Source organism: Peromyscus maniculatus, chromosome 19, assembly GCF_049852395.1.
Source record: "Peromyscus maniculatus bairdii isolate BWxNUB_F1_BW_parent chromosome 19, HU_Pman_BW_mat_3.1, whole genome shotgun sequence".
Taxonomy (NCBI): domain Eukaryota; kingdom Metazoa; phylum Chordata; class Mammalia; order Rodentia; family Cricetidae; genus Peromyscus; species Peromyscus maniculatus.
The window spans coordinates 35,548,919-35,557,649 of record NC_134870.1 but is presented as its reverse complement, the minus strand read 5'-3'; the positions used below and the strand labels follow the sequence as shown (position 1 = coordinate 35,557,649).

Below are 8,731 nucleotides of genomic sequence, written 5' to 3'. Positions count from 1 at the left end.
CATGTGATTAGGATTAAGGGTGTGTGCTACCACTGTCAGACTTCTGTTAAATGGCTTGTTATTAGCTCTAACACCCAGGCACTTTTATTTATTAACATACAAATAAAATCTCATTTCAGCACAAATAAAATATCACCATAGGAGAGCTAAAACAATTCTGTACAATACAGGAACCTCTAGAGGCATCAGCATCCCTGACTTCATGATCTACTATAGAGCTGCTGTAATAAAGACAGCTTGGTATTGGCATAAAAATAGACATGTGGATCAACAAAATCAAATTGAAGACCCTGACATAAATTCACACACCTATGAACATTTGATTTTTGACAAAGAAGCCAAAGTATACAATGGAAAAAAGAAAGCATCTTCAACAAATGGTGTTGTTATATCTGGATGTCTACATGTGGAAGAATTCAAATAGATCCATATCTATTGCCCTGAACAAAACTCAAGCTCAAGTAGATAAAAAACCTCAACATAAATCCAGTTACAATGAACCTGATAGAAGATAAAGTGGGAAGGAGCCTTGGCTCCTTGGCATAGGAGACTACTTCCTGAATATAATACCAGTAGCACAGGCACTGAGATCCACAATTAATAAATGGGACCTCCTGAAACTGAAAAGCTTCTATAAGGCAAAGGACACTGTCAATAAAACAAAATGGCAGCCTACAGAGTGGGAAAAGATCCTCACCAATCCCACATCTGACAGAAGGCTGATCTGCAAAACATATAAAAAACTCAAGAAGCTTAACATCAGAATGCCAAATAATCCAATTAAAAAGTGGGGTACAGTTCTAAACAGAATTCTCAACAGAAGAATCTCAAATAGTCAAAAGACACTTAAAGAATTGCTCAACATCCTTAGTCATCAGGGAAATGCAAATCAAAAGGACTCTGAGATACCATCTTATACCTGTCAGAATGGCTGAGATAAAAAACACTGGTAACAGGTTATGTTGGAGAGGATGTGGAACAAGTGGAACATTCCTACACTGCTGGTGGGAGTGCAAACTTGTACAGCCACTTTGGAAATTGGTATGGCAGTTTCTTAGAAAATTGGGAATCAATATACCTCAAGACCCAACTATACCAATTTTAGGTATATACTAAAGGATGCACAATCATACCACAAAGACACTTGCTCAACTATGTTCATAGCAGCATTATTTGTAATAGAACCTGGAAATAGCCTAAATGCCCCTCAAGTGAAGAATGAATAAGGAAAATGTAGTAAATTACACAATGGAGTACTACTCAGCTGTAAAAAAAACGATGAACTCATGAAATTTGCAGACAAATGAATGGAACTAGAAAAAATCAGTCTGAATGAGGTAAACCCAGACCCAGAAAGACAAAAATGGTATGTTCTCACTCACAGGTGGTTATTAGGGATAAAGTATAGGATAACCAACCTAGAATCCACAGCCTCAGAGAAGCTAGATAACAAGGAAGGCCCAAAGAGTAATGTGTGTATTTCCCTGGGAAGGGTAAGTATAAAACATCTCCTGAGTAAACTCAGGGTGGGGGCTTGTGGCGGGGAGGAGTGGAGATAATCGGGAGCAGGTTGGCAGGTTGAGTGCCTGAGGTGGGTTGGAGGCAAGATGGAGGGGGAGAGTAACAAAAGAGACTGCTTGATATGAGGAGCATTTCAGGATTTGGGAGAAAACTGGTGCTGTGGATATCACTCTATATAAATAAAACACTGATGGCCAGTGACCAGGCAGGAAGTATAGGCGGGACAAAGAGAGAGGAGAATTGGGGAAACAGGAAGAAGGGGGGAGAGACACTGCAGCCACCGCCAGGATAAGCAGCATGTAAAGACGCTGGTAAGCCATGTGGCAAGGTATAGATTTATAGAAATGGGTTAATTTAAGATATAAGAACAGTTAGCAAGAAGCCTGCCACGGCCATACAGTTTATAAGTGATATAAGCGTCTGAGTGATTATTTTATACACGGATTGTGGGACTGTGGGGCTTGTTGGAAGCTGGAGAGAAGCCCTCCAGCAACAACTGGTGCCAGGGAAACCCCTGGGAACCCACAAAGATAACCCTAACTAAGAGTCCTAGCAATAGTGGAAAGGATGCCTGAACTGGCCACCTACTACAAGCAGATTGGTGACTTCCCTAATTGCCATCAGTGATACTCTATCCAGTAACTGATGGAAGCAGAGGCAGAGATCCACAGACAAGCACTGCACTGAGTCCTGTGGAAGAAAGGGAGGAAGGAATGTACCAGCTGGGGGTTCATGATGGGGGAACCCACAGATACAGCTGACCTGAGTTTTCAGGAGCTCATGGACCAACCGTCAGGGATCCTACAACTGACCTAGGTCCTCTGCATATGTGTGACAACCGTGTAACTTGGACTCTTAGTAAGACTTCTAACTGAGAACAGGACCTCTTCCTGGTGTTTAGATGGCTTTTGTTAACCTGTTCCCCAAGCTGGATTACCTGGCCCTGCCTCCACAAAACAGGAGGAGCTCAGTCCTGCCTCAACTTCATATGCCATGCTTTGTGCAAGCCCTTTCTGAATGGGGATGGAGGAGGAGTGGGTGGGGAGAGGGGTAGATGGGAAAAGGGAGGGGGCTGGAGGAGAGGAGGGAGGGAAAACTGGTTAGAATGTAAAATAAATGCAAAAAAGTTATTTAAATAAAAAAGTACAGCTGCTAATGAAATAAAACATTTCAACTGATTCAAAAATAACAAATACATGAGGATATAGATCAGCTTTTTAATTTAATGATTCTACAGTATTGTAAGCAGGTATGCATTGCTGCTCATAAGTCTGTATGCATTATCTGTTAACTAAACTTAATAGTTCAATATAATGCAATTTATTTTGCACTTGACATTGTAGCTCTCAATCTTGTTAAATTCACTTACTGAGTTCCTTTTTTTTTTTTTAAAAAAAATAGTTAATTAATTTCTTTACTTTACATCCCAACTGCAGTCTTCCCTTCCTCCTCTCCTCCTTTTCCCTCCCTCTGCCACCCCCCTCAATCCATTCCTCCTCTGTGGCTCTTGGGAAACTTTTCCAGCCTTAACACAAGGGGAAGGGCTTAGTCCTACTGTAACTTGATATGCCATGCTTTGTTGATAGTCATGGGAGGCCTGCCTCTTTCTGACCTGAGTTCATGTTTGAAAAGTAGATTTCATCACATTTCCTCCATAGAACACCATGCTACCTTCAAATAGAATTTCACTACCTTTTTGTCTTATAATATATTTTCTCTTCTTTTCCTTCTTTCTTTTCTTCCTGCTTTGGCTAGAATTTTTAGTTCTGTAATGAATGAAAAGATGTACAAAGTGCTTAGTTCACTATGTCAGTCACTCTTATTAGTATTTTATATCTTTGTATTGTTTCTGATTGACGAGATTAGAGTTGTGACAGTTTTACTAATTGTAAGTAAGTTGCTTTTACTTAATTTTTAGATTCCCTTTTTCCCCTCATGCTTTCTTGTTTTTTATTTTTATTTTATTTTGTTATATTTATTTTCTATGTTTATTTGGGCTTCATTTCCTTTTTCTTTTCTAATTTCTTAAAATGGAATTTATGGTCATTGTCTTGACATTTTTCTTCCTTTCTTTTATTCTGTAACTTATTTAGGACTTTTTTTTTTCAGGCAGAGTATTGTGTATTCCAGACTGGTCTCTTATTTTCTGAGGCTGGCTTTGAACTCCTGATTCTCCTGTCTCTTGATTCTCCTGTCTCCAGCCTTCAAGTACTGGAATAGGTGTGTTCCATAATGCCTAGCTCTCAAGCATTTGGGTTGCAGGTATAATCTGCCAAGCCCAGACAATGGATCTTCTTTCTACTAATAAAGAGAAAAAATGATTTGTCTTTGTTAGAAAGAGAAAGAGTCTACATACTAATAGTCATAACTAGATTGGTAGGAGCCTACTATAGATCTTTTAGGATTTATTCTCATGTCTCATTTAAGTAGGAAATGTGTTTGAGAATGAGGATTCTCAATGTTTTCTGACTCGAATCCAGCTCTGCAATTAGTGCTGAAGAGCACTGTATTACCCTTGTCCTTTGCTGTATATTATTATATTCTATTTGTTTTTAATGTAATTTTTTAAATTTTAATATAGGTTTTGAACAATTCTCATGTTCTTGTAGTAGGAGAGATTATAATGCTGTCCATTGTAATGTTTTTTGTTTGAAGTACTTGTCCTTTGGGGATTTTTTAAAAATATTTTTATTTACTTATTTTTTTTTTTTTTTTTTTTTTAATCTCATCTGTATTTACCTTTTCAAGTAGAATATGACCAAGCACTATATTTCCATTCAGACTTGAAGGGTTACAAGACCTAGGGAAGCGTAGGGTTTTGTTTTCGGTACTTTGGAAAACAAGCCACATGGGGAATTCTTCTGTTTTAGCTTGTGTTCTTCTAAGACTACAACATGCAGAATGACTACAGGGGATGAAAAATTTTAAGATGAAACTTAAGCCATCTTAATTTTTTTCCTTTTAAACATGAAGCTAAATCTCAGAATACTCCCAAGTGACAAATTATTTGGTCTACTAAGGAATCCAGCTTCTGAACAGCTAAACACTTCAGACCACAAAGTTAATAGGTTACATTACGTCTTACAACAAACGTTCTACCAACCTGTTGAATTAAACCTATAGTATCACAGTATCACAAGTAGAAAGAAATTTTATCTTCCTCTTAGCTTACATGCCACACAGATGTTTTAAACGTTAACAAAAATAAACAAAAATCCTGGAAAATATATTATCAGAGAAGGAATGAAGGTAAGCGTCAAAGTTCTGGTGAAGTTTAGTCTACTTCTTCCATGCGCGATGTGTCGTCATCTCCTTCCAGGGGTGGCATCTCTTCAGTTACAGCAGCACTGGTATCATCCACAGTAGGATCATCTTCATCAATACCTAGACCAAGCTTGATCATCCTGTAGATCCTGTTAGCATGTGTCTGAGGATCTTCCAGACTGAAGCCAGAAGACAGGAGTGCAGTTTCATACAGCAAGATGACCAGATCCTTCACAGACTTGTCATTCTTGTCAGCCTCCGCCTTTTGCCGTAGGGTTTCAATAATGGAGTGATCAGGGTTTATCTCCAGGTGCTTCTTTGCTGCCATGTAACCCATTGTTGAGTTGTCTCTGAGGGCTTGAGCTTTCATGATTCTCTCCATGTTTGCTGTCCACCCGTATGTGCTCGTGACAATACAGCATGGGGATGTCACCAGTCGGTTTGATACAACCACCTTTTCAACCTTTTTCTCCAAAATATCTTTCATAATTTTGCAGAGGTTTTCAAATTTTGTCTTTTTCTCTTCCTGTTTCTTTTTCTCCTCTTCATCTTCTGGGAGTTCCAGTCCTTCTTTGGTAACTGACACCAAGGTCTTACCCTCAAATTCCTTCAGCTGTTGCACACAATACTCATCAATGGGCTCAATCATATAGATTACTTCTAAGCCATGCTTTCGGAGACGTTCCACAAAGGCCGAGTTAGCAACTTGGTCCTTGGTCTCACCTGTGATAAAGTAGATGTGCTTCTGGTTTTCCTTCATTCTGGTGCAATAGTCCTTGAGAGAAACCATCTCATCTCCAGAAGCAGATGTGTAGTACCGCAACAGCTCTGAAAGCTTCTTCCGATTTTGAGAGTCTTCATGAATTCCAAGCTTTATATTTTTTGAGAACTGCTCATAAAACTTTTTGTAGTTTTCTTTATCTTCTGCCAGTTCAGTAAATAGTTCTAAACATTTCTTGACCAAATTCTTTCTGATAACTTTCAAAATTTTGCTTTGCTGCAACATTTCACGGGAAATATTTAGAGGAAGATCCTCAGAATCCACCACTCCTCTAATGAAATTCAGATACTCAGGGATTAACTCCTCACAGTTATCCATGATGAAAACTCTGCGCACATACAACTTGATGTTGTTCTTTTTCTTTCTGTTTTCAAACAGATCAAAAGGAGCACGTCTTGGGACAAAAAGAAGGGCCCGGAATTCCAATTGTCCTTCAACAGAAAAATGCTTCACTGCCAAATGTTCTTCCCAATCGTTGGTTAAGCTCTTGTAAAATTCTCCATATTCTTCATTAGTAATGTCATCAGGATTTCTGGTCCAAATAGGCTTAGTTTTGTTGAGTTCTTCTTGATCAATGTACTTTTCTCTTATCTTCTTCTTCTTCTTGTCACCATCTTTCTTTTCTTCTTCTTCATCAGAACCAACATCTTCTATTTCAGGCTTGTCCTCTGACTCCTTTTCTTCTTTTTCTTTCTCTTCGTCTTTATCTTCTTTTTCTTCAGCTTCATCATCACTGACTTCCTTATCACGTTCCTTCTCCACGAAGAGAGTGATGGGATAGCCAATAAACTGAGAATGTTTCTTTACAATCTCCTTTATTCTCCGTTCCTCCAAATACTCGGTTTGGTCTTCTTTCAGGTGTAAGATAACCTTTGTTCCACGGCCCATTGGTTCACCTGTGTCAGTCCTCACTGTGAATGAGCCCCCTGCTGAGGATTCCCAGGCATACTGCTCATCATCATTATGTTTGGTGATCACAGTCACTTTCTCAGCAACCAAATATGCAGAGTAAAAACCAACACCAAACTGGCCAATCATAGAGATATCTGCACCAGCCTGCAAAGCCTCCATAAAGGCTTTGGTACCAGACTTGGCAATAGTACCAAGGTTATTGATCAGGTCAGCCTTGGTCATTCCAATTCCTGTATCCACAATAGTAAGGGTTCGATCTTGTTTGTTGGGAATAAGATTAATGTGCAGCTCCTTCCCAGAGTCTAGTTTACTAGGGTCCGTCAGACTCTCGTATCTGATCTTGTCCAGAGCATCTGATGAATTTGAAATCAGCTCCCTCAGAAAGATCTCTTTGTTTGAATAGAAAGTATTGATGATCAAGGACATCAACTGGGCGATTTCTGCCTGAAAGGCGAAAGTCTCGACCTCCTCCTCCTCCATGGGTTGGTCTTGGGTCTGGGTTTCCTCAGGCATCTTTGCGGAGTGACCGCGCACGGGACGTGACCGGCTGCACCACCACACTGAAGCAACTTACTTATTTTTTGTTTGGGGATTTTTTTTAAAGAGCAGATTTAGTACTTAGTTATCACAGAATAAAGCTTTGGATTTAGTATCTCAAAGAGGAGTTTTGTCTCAGTTCTCAGCCATGCTTTGGAACTCTCATGAAAAGGGGAGAAAGTAGTGCATTTGACTTCTTGCCTTTTCGTGAGTTGGCCCTCACCTCTTTTCTTGAGCATGTCCTTTGAATACTGCATTTGTTGTGATATTAATCTTTAATGTTAAATTATGTGAAGTGTTGATGAAGTATCATATCATTTTATTTGTGAGAAAACAGATACTCAGCAAGGTTAAATGAATTCTCCACAGTTGTGCAGCAGTGGATAAGGAGCTGGAACAGGATCATGGTTCTTTGTGTTATACAATAGTTGGCTTTCAAGCTTATAAATTGCTTAATAAATACATATAAAACACCTACAATAATCAGTCCAAAGGGCACCAAGTTGACACAGGATCAGCAAGCAAATAATTTACAGTTCTTTGTGAAAGACAAAGAATTAGTCACTTAATCAAATAGATCCAGGTGTGTTAGGGAGGTGGCGTACAAAGTTGTCTCAGTCCCAGGCAGTGATTTATTCCTCTCTTAGTCACGAGTCCTTTTGTAACAGTGAGATCTATGGGGATGTGACTGACAAAGAGACAAAGGTTTTGCTTCAGGTTCAGATGCTATTCTGCAATCTGGGCATTTCCCCTCTTAAAATTTAGTCATGATGATAATATGACCTGATCTCCATTGGAACAGTGATATTGAGTAAGTGTGTATTCACAGAAGCTGTTATTACAATACATAGTGGATGCTTTTGACATATTCATCTTTCCATGTCCCATTCTCTCTGCTGGAAAATGTGCAGCAAGCTGAGGAAATTGAGCAAGATACTCCCCATGGCACTGGAAGGATTCTATTAGTACTATTTTTCAAACAGATGTTACATCATAAAGAGAAGTTGACAGTTCTTTCTTAATCATGTGCACGTATATAGACTTTCCATTTGATAGTTGCAGAGGCTACTCTTCCACATACTTTATTGATGATGATGATGATGATGACGACAACTGTGGTGTTCAGATTTGAGATCTATGACACAGTCTACAAATCGTTTGGTGCACAACCATGACAACCCAAGCTCAGCTATGCAGCACCGAAATAAAAAGCCTGGGTGTGGCCGAGAGTACCAGCAAGCCCAGCACTGGTAGAAAGAGACAAGAAATCTTAGGGGGTTTCTGGCTATTCAGTCCAGCCAATCCATTAGCTCCAGGTTCAAGAGAGATGCGACATCAACTACTGTCCTCCACACATGCATGGAAATCCATGTACCCATCCCCCATGCACACATGTGCATAGAGCACACGCATTCACACACGCACCTCCCCACACACAAAAAGAGCCCAAAATAACGTCATCATACATCGATGCTCTTTATCTCAGAGTTACATTAAATTGATATCTCTAGATAAGGAACAATAGTTATTTGACTGTGTTTGGAAAACTCCGATGGTCAGAAAGAGATTTTTATCTAAGAGGTCACAAAATTTAGAAATTAAGAATAAAACTTTTTTGAAAGGATGTTTGTATGGAGTATAAGATAAGGTGCTGATTCACCTTTTTGTTTGAGTAAATTCAGCCTTGACAACTCAAGGAAAGGCTATGATTTCCCA

The 8,731-nt window shown here is 39.3% G+C and overlaps 1 pseudogene across 1 annotated transcript; it reads right to left on the bottom strand.

The window, feature by feature from the left end:
* Positions 1-2,915: 2,915 nt before the first annotated feature.
* On the bottom strand, positions 2,916-7,043 carry LOC143269576 (heat shock protein HSP 90-alpha pseudogene; annotated as a pseudogene). The gene has a single exon (XR_013046073.1). The product of XR_013046073.1 is annotated as a heat shock protein HSP 90-alpha pseudogene (transcript).
* Positions 7,044-8,731: the final 1,688 nt, after the last annotated feature.